This window comes from Amblyomma maculatum, chromosome 2 (genome assembly GCF_055883805.1).
Source record: "Amblyomma maculatum isolate TAMU_Amacu chromosome 2, ASM5588380v1, whole genome shotgun sequence".
NCBI lineage: Eukaryota > Metazoa > Arthropoda > Arachnida > Ixodida > Ixodidae > Amblyomma > Amblyomma maculatum.
The window spans coordinates 166,157,854-166,175,354 of record NC_139345.1 but is presented as its reverse complement, the minus strand read 5'-3'; the positions used below and the strand labels follow the sequence as shown (position 1 = coordinate 166,175,354).

Genomic DNA, 17,501 nt, shown 5'->3' with positions numbered 1-17,501 from the left:
TTTCTGGGCGTTCGCGTCCCACACTTTCAATTCCCACACTTTCTGCTACATCCCGATCGAAACGCACGATAGACGCATGATAGAATTTTCTGTCGTATTTATGTCGCGCGACACATATTTATGTCGTGCGACAAAAGTTCTTGTAGTGCATTGAGTCGCGCGACAGAAGGTTCTATCGCGAGTTCAGTCACGCGACGAAGACACGTCTGGGGGTTGTGTCGCACGACAGACATATACCCTGTCCTTTGTCGTGCGACATAGGCGCCTGTCGCAGGCTTTGTCGCGCGACCGACTTTTGTCGCAAGTACTGACGTGCGACAGAGTCAGGCCGCGCGACAGAGAGGCGCATGCCTCGACAAATTGTCTGTCGTGGGTTCAGTCGCGCGACAGAGGTGCCTGTCGTCGTTGCGACAGAGTCGTGCCGCTCAGCTGCCTGTCGCGAATTTCAGTCATGCGCCTGCGCGCGACAGAAGTTTTTCATGGGTGCAGTCATGCGACAGATTTTTCGTGTGCGTTCTGTCGCGGCGCGGCAGATTCCTTTCACCTCAACGGGACTGCGCGATATAGCTCAAATTCATCAATAAATTGTCTCAGTTTAAAAACTATATATGAAAAACAAATGGTCCTAAAATTTGTGCGCAAGTTAACAATCAACAATTAAGAGCCAATCGATAACATACTGTTTACAATTGGTAGTGAGATCAATGAAGTGGTAAGGGAAGGCAGGGGAGGTAATGACTGAAGATCTGGGCCATAACTATAGAATGAGAAGGCGGCATTTGACAGGTTTTATGAGATCATATATGAATGACAATATATACCCCTCAAGACCAGGTGTTCCCCTGTGGGGCAGGAACCCATGGAAGTGGGTAAAACAGAGAGTTACTGGGACCATGTAGTAAGCTGTATAGATAGGAAATTATTAAGCGCAACATTATTCCATAGGAAGAGAGCAGGGAACTTTTGAGAACAAATGCTGATTACTGGCACAATATTTTTACACAATTAATGGTCAAACTGATGAATAATTAGGCCTGTGGCTTGGAATGCAAAAGCAAGATAACAGATGCCATAAGTATAATGGATTGTTACAATAAGAGAATTAAGGCAAGTTCTACAGGGTGCAGAAGAAATATCAAGGGCCAGCTGTGATTAAGAAGTGTGCAGGGTCAAGGTGGCTGTGCTTGGCACCTGATGGCATTACCTGGACAAATATGGGAGATCTTTGTCCTAAAGTAACCATATTCAGGATAACATATATGCAATAACAAAGCTTGTACCTTGGCATATATATTGCTGTCAAAGATTTCTTTTTGCTTGTATGCTTAATTTGCGAGCTTCTAGATAGCTAGCTAAAGAAAATTAAAGCAGCCTACATGCTTTATGTATGTGCAGTAATGAGCAAAAGTGGTATACACTCAGTCGGTGGGGAAGCTTGATAAATCTACCTTGCAATGCCATATTACAATAGCTATCTGGGATAGGGACAATTGTGGCACTGCCCTATTTCATCGACATGCATGTGTCATTTTCTCTGCGCCTGTCGGTGTTGCTAGGTGGCTTTTCGATGGAGGTTTCCAGAGCTCCACCACTGGTTAGGTGTTGTATACCACTTTTGCTCATGACTGTACATCCTAGATTACACAGTAAAGGAGAAAACAGGTCAGTTTGCATGAACTATAGCCTTCCCATTATCAGAGACCCATGTCACCATGGCAATCTATGCTTTTTAAAATGAGAAGCTTAGCTATGAAGTAATGAGAAGCATAGAAGTAGGCACAGAAATTATTTATTGGGGCTATTCAGTAACACGCTAAAATGAAAGCATGCACTGCAGCCAAATTGAGTAGTACAAAAATTGAGTAGTACAGTAATACAAACTACAGCCCAATTGCAAAAAAAAGGAAATAATGTAGAGCATATAATAAGAGCGCTGGGTGATCATATTTCGAGGCAATTGAAGTAACATGTACAGTAAGTACAGTAATACAAACTACAGCCCAATTGCAAAAAAAAAAATAAAGAAATAGTGTTGAGCATATAATAAGAGCACTGGGTGATCATATTTCGAGGCAATTGAAGTAACGTGTACAGTAAGGCATGGACAGATCCTTGTACTGGGGTACACTGCTAGATCACATTTTGTAGACAGATTGTTGATCAGTAAATGACTCTAGTTAACAACAAATGACAGTTCACATAAAACTGCAAAACCAGTGATACATACTCAACAATATATACATGTAGCAAAAAGCACAAGAAATTAGCAATAAGTAAAAATTATAAAAAGCACTTATATTTCAAAATAACAAACTAATAAAGAAGCAGTACAAAATGTCAGTTACGCATGAAGATAAATGAGAGAAGGGAATGATAAGAATTTACTGCAGTCAACAATTTGCAAGTCTGGAGAAAAGCTAGGACGTCAACATAAAATAGACAAGGAAACAAAAGAGAAATAGGTCCTTTAACATGGACACTTCATTGGTACTGCTGGACATAAATGAACAGGTGAGCTGCTCATACCTCTCTGCATGCTTCCAAGTTCAGAGAAAACTATGCATGATTTGTGAGAAATTCTCCAGCAGGTATGTTACCTCACATTCACAAAAGAAAGAAAAAAACTGTCTCAATAGCAGTGTTATGTACTTCTTATATACAGTAAAATGTATGTTTAAGTCACAATTATTGGAGTAATAATATAATATGCTGAAATGGGTGTGGTTTCATCATTACGGCCTCGTTGGTCTGCAACACACTTGATCATTAGATGGCTTATGTCAAATTCCACAAATGCTGCTTTCAGAATCTTCAGCAACACCGAACATTGGAGAGTCGATAATCAATTGCTAAACAGCAAACAGGACAAAACAGCAGCATATTTGCACGAAGCAGTTCATCTGTAAACTGGAATATAGTTTCATATGCAGCAGAAAATATAAAGAGCTCTAAAAAAAGTGAAATATACATCAGTAAACAAGTACTTTAACCTGAATGATTAATCTTTAACCTAAGGTAATGTTGAACAGCCTCAGGAAGGAACAGCCGTTTACATTAGGTAGCAAAGCAACACTAATCCATAGAAACTATCCCGGTAACTCTCTTAATATGGCCCTCAAAAAAGCAAGCACTTTAAACCGCAACGATGTGCTCATGAAACGACCAAAGACCAACACTGAATGCCAGCCTTATTTTGTAACTAAATACTTCAATGCCCTTCCAGACATAAACAATATTCTGCGGAAATACCATCCCATATACTAATGTGTAATGAACACCTGAAGAAAATATTTCCAGAGGCACCAAGGGTAACATACAAACATAACGCAAACCTCAGAGATATTCTAGTACATTCTAAACTCAACAACAAGCATTCAACACAGCCACACCCTTGCTCTCGACTTAGATGTAAGACATGCAGTCACATACAAAAAGACACATGGTTAAAAGTAATGCAAGTGATTTCACTTTTCACATAAAATAAGGATTTAACTGCACATCTTCAAACGTTATCTACCTTCTAGAATGCTCCTTCTGTCATAAACAGTACATCGGAGAGACAGGGCTACCAATGAACATAAGGCTTAATGTACATCGAGCAGATACAGGCAAAAACCTCCCGAAAGCAGTTTCTAAGCATTTCAATCGGAAAGACCATCAGTTCGAAGAAATTAAATTATATAATCTCCAGTCAGGCTTTAAATCTGCAAGATACATAAAATATAGAGAGGCCTATCAAATTGATTAATTCAGAACATTGGAACCAGCAGGAATAAATATCTCTAAGATAATGTTAGAATCTCTTAGGTATATTCCCTCCGCATCATAACTATATTCGGGAAAACAATCCCATATAGTGTTAATTGTAGTTTATTCACAACATATGTACACTCTATTCCCTTTCGCTATAGCATAAGCTGTACTTGTTTCTCGTAACACATTTCCTCCTTTGTTGCTTGAGTTTGTCCTCAAACTTTTGTTTTTCATGTCAGGTGTATCTGCACCAAACCAGCTTAAGTGGTGACTAGTCATCTACCCAGTATTGTAGTTTTTCCTGGTACTACTGCTTTTACTTCGTTTGCAGGCCACAGGATCCCTTGTTCCAGGCTGAGAAATACATACTGAAGAATTTTTTTAGTTCACTGCATGACCTACTTTCTTCTCACCCATCCTCCCCTCCCCACTCCTTCAACTTTCTTCTCAGCCACTTTCCCCCCTCCCTAGCTTTTCTTCTTTGGAAGCAAAAGAGTATTTAAACCTCTGCTAATGATGATCGCTTTGCCCAGACGAAGACAAGTCCACTTGTCAAAACGTTGGCTCGACCTGAGAACTGAGGCGTACACCCTTTACCCTTGTTCACTGCACCTTCATACCGTGTAAACCATCTTCCTCTCAATCTACCTCAATTGAAGTAGTAGGCGAACATGTCTACTTAGGATAGGTAGTAACAAGTGGATGCAGCTAGCACAGGACTGAGTGGATTGGAGGAGTGTGGGAGAGGCCTTCACCCTGCAATGGGTATAGTTTGGCTGATGATGATAACAGAAATTTTTAAGTAGTCAAGGGTTCGATGAAAGTTCGTCTGGTCAGGCATGGTAGTAGAGTAAAAGGAATGGCAGTCACTGACCAAGTCAACATGAAAAAAGAAGACGTTTCGGAGCCCCTACAGGTTCCTTAATCACAGTGAGGCGGACAAGGCGAGGGAATGAAAAAAAAAAATTCCATTCCCTCACCTTTCCGCGTCATTGAGATCAAGGAACCCGTAGAGGTTCCGAAACATCTTTTTTCATGTTGGCTTGGTCAGTGACTGCAATTGCTTTTACTCTAGGAATTTTTAAGCTCTACTTTCCCCTTCAGGCTGTCATAATTACCACGGCACTGAAATCCATCTGGCATTCAATCTATTTTATAATTATTTGCAATATCACAAACATATGAAACATTCTCTATCTGAAGGAACACACACTGGGTGATGACATCATCAGGTGAGAATAGCTGAAGATTTCGATTTGGAGGAGGACGCTTACAAAGGTGCATGTACTTGACATTTTGGAACACTGGCTCACAGATCACCAATTCTTGGCAAACAAGTGCAACCTTTCGGACATCTACAGTGAAGGAACATATGTCTATTATAAGGCAATAAACACCATTCTGCATCTTCAGAGAATGAGAGGAAGTTTTCTGTGCTCGAGTGTATTGAGTGCTGTGAATTGTAATGCCATTAATTTCCACTCGTGCATAATGTATCATAGCAGGTACTTGCCCATATTCAGAGAAAAACATCTCAGCCACAGTCTCTTCTAGAGGAACTGACCTCAATGAAGCTCCGAGCACATGGGTACCGGTCCCTCTTATGGCACGGGTCTTTATCGTTCTATTTTTTCTTTCTAAAAGATGTAATGAGAGCTCCACAAATATGTTTGTATTCCTCAGCTAAGTCTTCATTATACAACGTTCTGCGACCTGCAGAGGCACACCTTGTGCAGCAGTCACATGCTTCAATAGCTGCCCATTTCCATTCTCAAATGGAAATGTGGAGATCCCCCATAAAGGCCCCAACATTTCAACACTTTTTGAAAGATGTAACAGCTGATGCATATTGAATGTTGCACTGCTTTGTCCATACAGTACCACTACTCTATTAACAAACAATGAAAGAAGCTGGTCTGCTTCAATTAAATCTACATCACTGACACATGTCTGGATCAGAAGGAAAATGCCTTGGCACAATAAAGAAAAATGATGCAGATACTTGTCAGGAATCAAATCCTTTAAACAAGGAAGAGCATAATATAGCATCCAGTACAGCCATTCGGTCGCCTTCTAATTCTTGCGCTCACCAATTGGCCTAGGCAAGCGGCAGAATATAATTGGAGGCTTAAGTTGCTGAATTCGGCTCTCAAGCTCCTGAATATGTCTGTCAATGTAAAAAGGTTTACCAACAGCAGTTAGCCACACCTCAGTCAGCTGCTGTGCAACTCCCTCTAGCACACAATGCATATAGTCAGGTGGCAAACTCCACACAAGGTTAAATCCTTGGAGGCCCATGAAAGGAGAAGGCCCTTTAACTCCATGCACAGGCTGGCGCTTACTGTGGGCATCCTGCATGTCTTGAACCATGTTGGTGTGGGTGCGTGGCAATGCCGACTGGCTGCCTGGAAGGTACCGAATAGTTCCTGCGAAAGATAAAGGATGAGTATTTTACAACAGAGTTATATTATGATGAAAAAATTGTGAAGAAAACCACAAAGAAATAAAGGCAAATTAGCTTTCATTTTTATATGTCCATGTTCACTCCGTGCTACACTTAAATGCACAGCAACCAGTCCGATTTCCAGCCTTAGCCAGGTTATATTTCGGTAAAAGTTGCTAAATTGAAATATGCACATTCAAACATCCAAATAAATGCACTAACAGCAATTAATAGATGATTTCCTATATGAAGCAACTGCTAAGAATCAATGGGGGAAGAAATTCCTTTAAGTCATGTAGTGCCCTAGAGGTGTTTTGTAAAGTACACACAGTGGGATATCAGAACACGAACTGTGAGCAGCCAGTGTCTGTGAGGGTTTAATTTGATGAAGCTGTACCATATGTAGCCCATGAGACTTTTCAGTAACCTTGGACATGAAAATAAAAACACTATGGGCAAAACTGATATTGCAGTAACAGCAATGTCATACAGCACTGTATCGAGATTCAAAATGCTATACTTATACAATTAAATGTCAACAGTGAACATTAGGTACCAGGATGGGATAAATGTAGTTACTGTTGACAAAGGCCTATCTACTTCATCCCATTCTTGGATTGCCATGCTGGTCAGTGCCAGCATTTCTTTGCATGACGAAATAAGGTAGGACATCCAAAAGCCTTGACGTGAATGATGGTGTGTTAATTAGAGCATCCATTCACACTTCCAGGCTACTAAGAAAGTTTATCAGATGACGCATGCCATACAACCAAATGCAGGCTCATAACCCTACCAATATAGGTGGTGAAGAGAACAGTACAAAACCAGGTGCCATGGTCTCAAACAGTGTGTCCGTAGTAACAGAAATGGCTGCCAATGAATTTATTGCAGGTGTCCGACTTCCATGCATTATACCTGTCACATTTATACACTGTACTAATAAAAAAATGTTGTCCATATGTGCATCGAACAAAATAATGAAGTCAGCTGGTTGTCTACTTTCACAGGATTTTGCAAATAAATCACAATGCAAAGTGAACATCATGCAAAATGGCTTACCATCAACAGCTGTTCCTTTGTGAAGGCACCAGGAGCACCCGAAATATCCATTAAATTGCTTCATATTCAGCAGCGTTGCTCTGGCAGGCGAGTCGACGCAGCAGCATGCCACAGCCACCCTAGACTGAACAGTTTCGTTGCCATGCCTCCACACTATGGTGCCAATTTCGTTGAATGCCTTCACAAATGCTTTCATAAATAAATATTGAGGAGGATGAGTTTTGGCAAACCACAGTGCTCCTACAATTACATTCTGAAAGCGAGCATTAAATGGCAGTTCATTAATAGGTAGCTGAACTGGCCACACGCTTGCTTTACTTGATTTGAACACTGGTGATCCATCGGTATTTATGGTGACTGTCATGTCACTCCACTTCGCTTTTACTCTGTTTCTTATGCTCCGGTAAAGCCGCCCGTCTGTAATGTCTGCAAACATTCCAGGTGCAGTTGAGGCCATCCCTTTCAAGCGTTCGAATAGTGCCATGTAGCAGTTTGACACAGCATTGTAGATTTGTTCCTTCAGGTCGAAAATAAGAAAGAAACTGCCTTTCGCTATCAGCCACCGCACCGTTCTCGTGACACTGCAGCGCTTGCATGTGAATGTGTCAGTTCGTTCTTTTATACTTTTTCTGCCACAGTACTCGAAGCAATCCTGGCAAAAGAAGTGCACCTGAAGTGAGTCCAGTTCGGTCTCCCACAGCTTCCGAAACATGTGCGTGGAGTCGGGCACAACATCACACCCACAAAGAGTGTTGATCAGCTTCAAGAGCCCTTCGACCTGTGCCCAGCAGAGACCCGCATGCACGATGTAGGTCAAAACAAGAAGAATGGCCTGTGCTTTATTGATGGAGAGGTTCGGCAAGGATTCACTTGAACATTTTTCGAAGTATTCTTTCAATTCCTCATCACGCTTGCTGAATGATGCTGACGCGTCTTCGCACGGACGGCTGTCTTTGTTTCCCGTGTCATGCTTAACGAATGACGATTCGTATCCGGGATGCCCGTCTTCGCTGTCTTCGCCTACCTCAGAAAACGTCCTCGTCTCGTGTTCGTTCGCCTCGGCTTGGCAGTCGAAATAATCTTCGTCGTGCTCACTGAAAGATGCTGACTTGCCGCCGTTCGGAGGGCCGTCGTCGCCATCCTCGCCGTCTGGCGCAGACTCGTCTCCGCTCGAAAGGCCGTCGTCGCTATCCTCGCTGTGTGGCGCAGACTCGTCTCCGCTCGAAGGGCCGTCGTCGCCATCCTCGCCGTGTGGTGCAGACTCGTCTCCGCTCGAAGGGCCGTCATCGCCATCCTCGCCGTGTGGCGCAGACTCGTCTCCGCTCGGAGGACCGTGTTCGCCACCCTCACTCAGCGAGGTTAACTCGTGAACGTTTGCAGGGCTGTTCGAACTTCTGCTAGAGTGAGCAACGTCCGGCTCGTCGTCTCCTGACACACTACCACTCAGATCGCTAGCTTCAGCTCGCTTTAGCTCTTGGTACCGCAGCGTCTGCCTGGGTACATTTTCCAGCTGCCCAGGCTCCAGGTAGCGGCGGTAACGTTTAGCTCGAGGAGGACTCATCACAGTACCTACTTCATCAATGAACCCGATGATTTCAGAAAACACAACGTTAAAATATATTGTGCACGAGATTCCCAGCAACTCAGGCTCCGCTCGGAACAAAGAGAAAAAAACTGGGAAGTAGAAATCAGTAGAGGCTCGAGCAGAGAAAGGAAGGTATTGGATTGGATTGGATTGGAAAACATTTATTGTCAGCAATGAGCGATTTGTGGGCGCTTCAAGTCCGGCTTCAAGTCCGTCCTTTGGGTAACTCTTTCGCATACAAAATCCTGTTTTATTCGCATTGGAAATAAAGCTGGCTTACGGAAAGCTCCCACTATAATTTTTATGATAGATAATACCCCGATTCCTCAGGCACAAACCGTTCGCATTCTTGGTCTTCTTCATTCCTCTGGGACTGGCACCCCGTTGCTGACAGCCATATCCGTAAGACCGCTCACGCTACTCTAGGTCTGATTCGTCGCATAGCTATGCGCTCTGGCGGCGCGCGTGCTCACACAGCCCGCCAGCTTGATCGCTCTTTCCTCCAGCCGCGTATAATCTACCAGGCACAGTTTTAACGTCTCACCCGCAGACAGTGGGACTCCCTTGAGGCCATCAATCGTGAGGCTATGCGTGCAATAACATATCTTCCCCGCCTAACACCCATACCAGTGCTTCAGAAGTACGCCCAGCTAAATACGCTCACTGAACTCGTTGATCAGCGGATGGCAAACAGAGCTCGCAAACAGTCTTTACAGCTACATCATTTAAAGACACTACCTCGATCCATGGTCGTACTGCCAGCTCATGGACAATCGCCCCACTGCTCCCGTCGGTATCATCCGCACATCTGCCTGAAGGGTGCATATTATATACCGATGCATCACATACTGCAGAGCGAGGAGTTACTTCTGTGTACAGTCCCTCTCATCCGCATCTCACCACTCACGTGACATATACCGCGGATACGTGCACCCGTCTGGCACTGGAACTTCAAGCCATTTGCAATGCCATACATTCCCTTCCGCCAGTTCCTACATTCAATGCAGTTCATCTTTACACAGACTCTCTCACTGCCCTTAAACAGCTTAAGGGCGTTCGACGCACATTCCAAATAACACAGTCCATATACACTTGCTCTGTTCATAGTGCCCATGTCCTGTGCGCATACACTGGATTCGCGGCCATGCTCGCGACCCACATAATATTCAAGCGGATGCTATGACGCACATAAACACATCAGGCGATCTACCACCTTACCCTCTTCCCCCAGATCCGTTCCTGTCCCACGTTTCCGATTCGCAGGTTCTGCGCCAGCGAACACGCGCTCTCATTCCTCCGTGTTCGCACCCTCTCCCCCGTAGTCTTACTCGGCAGGAGGAGGTAACAGTGTGCCGGATCCGGGCAGGGGCGGCTCTGACCCCAACTGTTTGACATCGATGGCGGGAAAACGATCTACCAGTGACTGACAAGTGCCCTCATTGTGACACTCCACCTGACGTCTGCGATGTGCGTCACTTCTTGTGGACGTGTCCATCAACGACTCACATTAGGCAACCGATAATCATGAAGGTGGGCCTGCGGTGGAATCGCGATTGTGATTATGAGAAATGGACAATTGACAATCGCTACACTGCCAACCTTCTCGAATACATAAGCGCAACTGGACTTCACTCCTTTTAACTTTCTATCTCCTGCATCCCATTCCCCCTTTCTCAACTTATGCCTTGTGGCAAACTGTTCGAAAAAAAAAGTCCGTTGCTTTCAGCGACCTTTTGAGCCCCCTCAGTAGCCCGAACTTGCGTTAACGGGTCTGAGCTGGCCATATAGCCTCCCACCGCTCAAAAGAAGGGACTGGTAGTAGGTCTGCTGGTGGCGGCGCTTTTTTGCAGCTCCATAATGATCGTATCCTGCTATTTCACCGCAGTGTTTACAATTTGGATTGTATTGTGCCGGGTACATGTGCGCTAATTTAGAAGGGCTGAAGAAGGCACGCGTCTGGAGCCGACGCCAGATTACTTCCTGCCTTTTGTCTAGTTTCTTGTCTGGTGGAGGATATATCCGTCTTTCTAGTTTAAAGTGATTAGTGCAGTCATAAAATGAGATTAGTGCATCTCTCGAGAAATTGGGGGAATCAACCTGGCTCACTACTCGGCTGACATAACCTCCAGCTATACTGTGAGCCAACTCGTTTCCTGTGTTCCCCGTGTACGTTCGTTATGCATTGCGGGTAAAAGGAGCCAAAAGCATTTTACGGAAATAGCTTTAACTTGCTAGGTTGGAACCACATATTTTGGACAATTTTTTTTATTTTTTTTTGCTGGAATAGAAGAAAATTTTCAGTGTTTAAACTGTTCGGATATTTGGGGCATTTCGCGAACTGCTTGAGTGCACACTGCTGATTACCTGCTGCGTGTATTTTGTATGGTTTCCAAGGCAGCAAACTAAAATGCCCAAACAAGAAAAAAAAGTCATGTCAAATGTCCAACGCATTACTTGAGAGTGCTTGAGAAGCATGGAATAAGTTTGTCTCCATAGTGACCCCGCCGGGGTGGCGCAGTGGTTACGGTGCTCGACTACTGTGCCCAAGGGAGCGGGATCGAATCCCGGCCTCGGCGGCTGCGTTTCGATGGAGGCGAAACGGAGTGGCGTCCGTGTGCTGTGCGATGTCAGTGCACGTTAAAGAACCCCAGGTGGCCGAAATTTCCGGAGTCCACTACGGCGTCTCTCATGGCCTGAGCCGCTTTGGGACGTTAAACCCAAAAACCAACCAACCAACCAACCTGTCTCCATAGTGTTTTGTTTTCCCTCTAGGTAGGGAGGTTTTCCTTGTTTTGGCTTTCTGCCATAACCAAGCCCTAACTAGCCACAGACATATCCGTACCTGAATCCGTCTTTGTGTTTTATGATTTTACCGCCTCGGGCACTTCTGGCACCGCCATATTCTTGCTGTTGTTTTATTGTCGTGCGAGGTCATTTTTGTCAAGGAAATGCTCGTTCTCATTCAATACGACGGAGAGGATAAGAAGTACGTCGTCACAGACGACGATGTCAGAGGTTTTAAACCTCATGATATTGAGGATTTCGAGCGTGGGAAGCTGTACGACGTGTTCTGGGAAGGAGACGAACACACTCGAGGAGGATATTACAAAGCGCGGCTAATTCACATGACGGGTAAGTGTACGATGCTTTGAAGCGTTTCTGAACATTGTCTTGACATCCCTTAGTTATTATTGTATGTTGAAAATCGCAGAGACAGAAGAAGAAATAAAAACCTGGCGCGCTAACCGCCGTATGGCAGCGCGCAAGAGTTCGGGAAGCGTGGGTCCACCACAAAAGAAGGTCTGATTTTTTTTTATTTCTTAGGGAGCTTCATGCATTTAGCTTGCAGGAGTCAGTAAATCAATTATCGCCGAACCTGTGGAGTTTTTAACAGTTACAGTGGGGTCATATTTCACAGGTCATAATTAACTTTTGAGGTGTGCATCCTATTGCAAGGAAATATGCCTGCACGTAGTCCACGCCTTGTCCGTTGATACTTTACGTGTGGTATTGGCCGTAGTGAAGTTATAATTCTGTTCTACTAACAAACATATATCGAACCGGGCAAAAAGCACGGGTTAACCATCCTTTGAAAACACGGTAACACCCTTGCTATGAAAATTCATGCAATAAGAAAATTCAAGCAGCGCAGTTCAATGCAGAGTGTGCAGCTGAATAATTGTGAGACTCGTTTTGTTCTTAGCAGTGAAGTAAGGCACAGTCTTGTATTTTCGACTGTAGCACATAACATAACAAATGTTAGGAGGAACATATTAAGCTTGTCAAGCCGATTAAGTGCACCAGTACGAGAGTTGTACCTCACTAGCGAGTACAACATCATGCTGTTAAGTATGGAAGTGAGGGAAGGAAATTATGGTCATATTTTGACTATGAATAAACTTATAGAGCAGCAGTGGGACTGCAACATGAAGACGTGAGGTGGAAAAACTACTAATTTTGCTCCCATACAGCCAAGCATTTTAAATTGCAGTAAGCTCGATCTACAGCAATTACTTGGTGTTATCGTCTTCCCATTATTTCACTTTTTCACCTCTGGGTACCTTCACTCACACTGGTTAAACTAAACAGGTGAGTTGGTGATACATTTTAAGGGCAACAGCATAAGAGATGTGAACAGAAAAAGAGAAAACACAGGATAAGTGCTCATCCTGTGCTTCTTCTTTCCTCTATGTCTTTCACACTGTTGCCCTTAAAATTTCATAACAGTATCATGTGGATGTCGAGCAACTGGCGATACAGCACTCTGTCGCAATGCAGAGTGCGGAAAGAGGCAGCAATCACTTTGCATGCATATGTAGTCATGGACGAAAATTTACGGGATGCAGATTTACAGAAACAAAATTCGCTTCTATGTTGCTTCACCAGCAGGTCAGATCGCATTACTCAAGCAGACGTAAAATGCATCTCTGTTCATCTCATTCATATGCTGTGCCTGACAGCACCGCTATAACTTTTTCTTCACGCGCCATCTCACAAACTTCTGTCGATCACTGTGCAATGTCAAAAGCAGGTGAGATAGGTATCTTATTTAATGGCTAAAGAACATCATTGATTAGCCAACAGACAGGCAGCCACCTACCCTTCTCATTTTGCATCGCCTTGAGAATAACTTTGTTTCGAGAAGCATACTCCTGAAACAGCGGGACAAATCCAACAGACCCCATTTCAGGGGACCACTGACATCTGATTTGCAAGCTTCTTTCTATTTCAGCCGAAACTAAATTCCAAACATAAAGTTTCTGCAAAAAGAGCAGCCGAGGACGATGTGCTCCAAGGAGCAATGTCGGAGAGAAGTGTGGGTGGCGGCGAGACCAGCACGGTCACCAGGCATCAAGTGGAGATGCAGAAACTTCAGACTAAAGTTGAATCACTTCAGCAGGAGAACAAGCGTATCTCAAGCCTGAACGAAGCCCTGCAAAGGGCTTTATGCTCAAAAATTTTTTACAAAGGTATACCAATAATTTAGGCTGCAAATGCTTGCGTGTTGTAGCGTCCTATCAAAGTCTTTGATTACTTTTCCTCTAGTTTCTGTCTGCTGCTTCACGTGTGCTATCATTAGGGTCACTAAATGCTCTGTAGAAGCAAAAGTTTTTTTTGTATTGGAGAAACTAAAACGGAAATGGAATTGATTTTCTGCCTCAACTGCTTATCATTGCTAGGATCTGCACTATGCAAGAACTGCATTCAAAAGCTGCTTGCAAGATGTATCTAGGTCGCATGAAAATTCGCTGTGCAACATCAGATTGTGCTATCATAACCATTTATTCTGTTCATTACTGCAAAACTGAGAAAAGCAAGAATTGTTTCATAGTTTTTGAGGTCAAACTAAAACGGAAATGGAATTGATTTTCTGCCTCAACTGCTTATCATTGCTAGGATCTGCACTATGCAAGAACTGCATTCAAAAGCTGCTTGCAAGATGTATCTAGGTCGCATGAAAATTTGCTGTGCAACATCAGATTGTGCTATCATAGCCATTTATTCTGTTCATTACTGCAAAACTGAGAAAAGCAAGAATTGTTTCATAGTTTTTGAGGTCAACAGATAGCATCTCTTGCTTGTTGGGCCTAGTATGTTCTGTAAACGTGCTTCCCTTTGAGTTACCTGTGTCTGTGATGTCCGTGCATTTTAATCTTCCTTCTTTTGCTAGCTCCCTCCTTCCTCCTCAATAGCATGATCAATGTATTGGCCCAAGAGTAAAACATTTGCTGCACCTTTCATTTTCTGAAAACCGCTATTCTTTTTTCCTCCATTTTAACTTCTCGTTGAATGCCTTCATATCAGAATGTTGCCGAGAAAGCGTTCTCAGCACTCATCTGCTGCCTAAGGATGCACCACCAGCTAACATACATGGAGCCAACAGAGCGAGTAAGTGAGCAGATGCATCTGAGCAATTGTTGGTAATACAAATATGGAATAACTGTTACTTGCTTACAAGGCATTGGTTTGTTACTTAAGCTGAGCTTGGTTGCACATTATTGCCGTTGGCCGGGTGAGCCCAATGCTATACTGCCAAAACTGTGCAACAGTGGTGTCATATAGTGCATTTTTAGGATGAAAGTTGCCAGTTGTTGATTATGTTCACTGTAATTCGATCAGGCTGTTTTAATTTCATTGCAAGGAACCCACATTGACCAAAAGCGTTTAAAAAAAAAATCCTGGCAGTAATGAAAATATTTTCTCATGCTGCAAAAATTAACACTACAGTGTCAGGAAAACAAAGATGTATAATTTTAATTTGCTAAAGAAAGTATAAAATAAACAGAGGTGCTATGCATTCATGAAACCTTAGCATTATTGTATGAAGAACTGAACAAGGGTAAATGGGGTACGCCTCAGTTTGCAGATGAGCCAACGTTTCGACAACTGGACTTGTCTTCGTATGGGCACAGCGATCATCACTGGCAGGGGTTTAAATATGCTTTTTCTTTCGAAGAAGAAAAGCTGGGGAGGAGAAAGTGGGTGCGAAGAAAATGGGTCATGAAGTGAAAGAAAAAAGAAAAAAAATCTTCAGTATGTATTTATCAGCCTGGAACCAGGGATTATGTGGTCTGCAAAACAAGTACAAGCGGCAGTAACAGGAAACACTACAATACCAGGTAGATTATTAGTCACCACTTAAGCAGGTTTGGTGCAGATACATCTTACAAAGAGACAGGCTATGCAAAGGGCCCTGATAAGGCATATATCTAAGGGGGACAATTCTTAAAACTTTCTGCAAAGGGGGCGGGGAGTACAAAGTCACAGGATAATAACCGCACAGAGAACCGAAACTGACATGAAAAAAAAATGTTTGAGGACAAATGCAAGCAGCACATGATAAGAAGAAAATGTGTTTAGAGGAATATGTAAGGTTATGCTATTGCGGAAGGGAACAGAGTGTGCATGCGTTGTGAATAAACTGTACAATTAACGCTATGTGGGATTGTGTTCCCGAATAGTTATGATGCAGCGGGAATATACCTAAGGGATTCTAACGCTCCCTTAGATATATTTATTCCTGCTGGTTCCAATGTTCTAAATTTATGAATTAGATATGCTTCTCTATATTTTCGGTCTTGCAGATTTAAAGCCTGACTGGAGAATAAATAATTTAATTTCCTCGAACTTATGGTCTTTCTGATTGAAATGCTGGAAAACTGCTTTCGAGAGGTATTTGCCTACCTCCCGGTGTCTATTAAGCCGTATGTTCATTGGTTGCCCTGTCTCTCCGATGTGCTGTTTATGACAGAATGAGCAATCTAAAAGGTAGATAGCGTTTGAAGATGTGCAGTTACAGCCTGATTTTATGTGAAAAGTAAAATCGCTTGCAATACTTTTAACCGTGGTGTCTTTTTGTATATGACTACACATCTTATATCTAGGTCGAGAGCAAGGGTGTGGTTGTGTTTGATGCTTGTTGTCGAGTTTAGAATGTACTAGAATATCTCTGAGGTTTGCGTTACGCTTGTATGTTACCTTTGGTGCTTCCGGAAATATTTTCTTGAGGCGTTCATTACAGGTTAGTATGGAATGGTATTTCCGCAGAATATTGTTTATGTTTGGGAGGGCATTGGAGCATTTAGTTACAAAAGAAGGCTGGCATTCAGTGTTGGGCTTTGGTCGTTTCATGAGCACATCGCTGCGGTTTAATGTGCTTGCTTTCTCGAAGGCCATATTAAAAGAGTTACAGGGATAGTATCTAGATTAGTGTTGCTTTCAATGAATGTAGTTCGTTTAGGTAGTCACTATCATCGCTACATATTCTTCTAAGCCGTGTCGCCTGTCCTACAAATATTCCTTGCTTACAATGTCTCGAATGATCACTCGTGAACTCTAGGTATTGTTACTTATCCGTTGGCTTTCTGTACAAAAGAAGTTTTAAGTTTTTCATTTTCCACTGACACCGTGGTGTCGAGAAAGTCGACTTTTAATTGCCATGACCGACAAGTGAATTTAATGCTAGTGTGATGATTATTAAGATGATTTTTTTGGTCAGTTGTGGTTCACTGTGCGGTTATAATCCTGCGACTTCGTACTCCCCCCTTCCCCCCTACTTTTTAAGAATTGTCCCCCTAGATATATGCCTTATCAGGGCCCTTTGCATAGCCTGTCCCTTTGTAAGGTGTATCTGCACCAAACCTGCTTAAGTGCTGACTAATAATCTACCTGTTATTGTAGGGTTTCCTGTTACTGCCGCTTGTACTTGTTTTGCAGACCACATAATCCCTGGTTCCAGGCTGATAAATACATACTGAAGATTTTTTTTTTTCTTTCACTTCATGACCCATTTTCTTCGCACCCATTTTCCCCTCCCCAGCTTTTCTTCTTCGGAAGCAAAAGTGTATTTAAACCCCTGCCAGCTGATCGCTTTGTCCAGAGGAACACAAGTCCACTTGTCGAAACATTGTCTCATCTGCGAACTGAGGCGTACCCTATTTACCCTTGTTCAGTTCTTCGTACCGTGCAAACCATCTTCTTCCTTTCGTTCTACCTGGATGCTTAGCATTATTGATGTGCCCGACCATGTGGCCGCAGCTCTGTGAGATATTGCTGATTTGTGCGCCGCAGACTCAATATTTTCTTGTGTCGTAGTTCACCGCTTCTCCAGTGCACATTTCAATGCAAAGCTGTGGTCTATTCACATTGTCAAAACAATGC

At 43.2% G+C, this 17,501-nt stretch overlaps 1 pseudogene across 1 annotated transcript; it reads right to left on the bottom strand.

Annotated features, from left to right (window-relative positions):
• Positions 1-375: 375 nt before the first annotated feature.
• On the bottom strand, positions 376-7,363 carry LOC146200357 (uncharacterized; annotated as a pseudogene). Its single transcript, XR_014704677.1, has 3 exons — positions 7,256-7,363; positions 5,318-6,179; positions 376-457 (listed from the first exon to the last, which is right to left on the bottom strand). The product of XR_014704677.1 is annotated as an uncharacterized LOC146200357 (transcript).
• Positions 7,364-17,501: the final 10,138 nt, after the last annotated feature.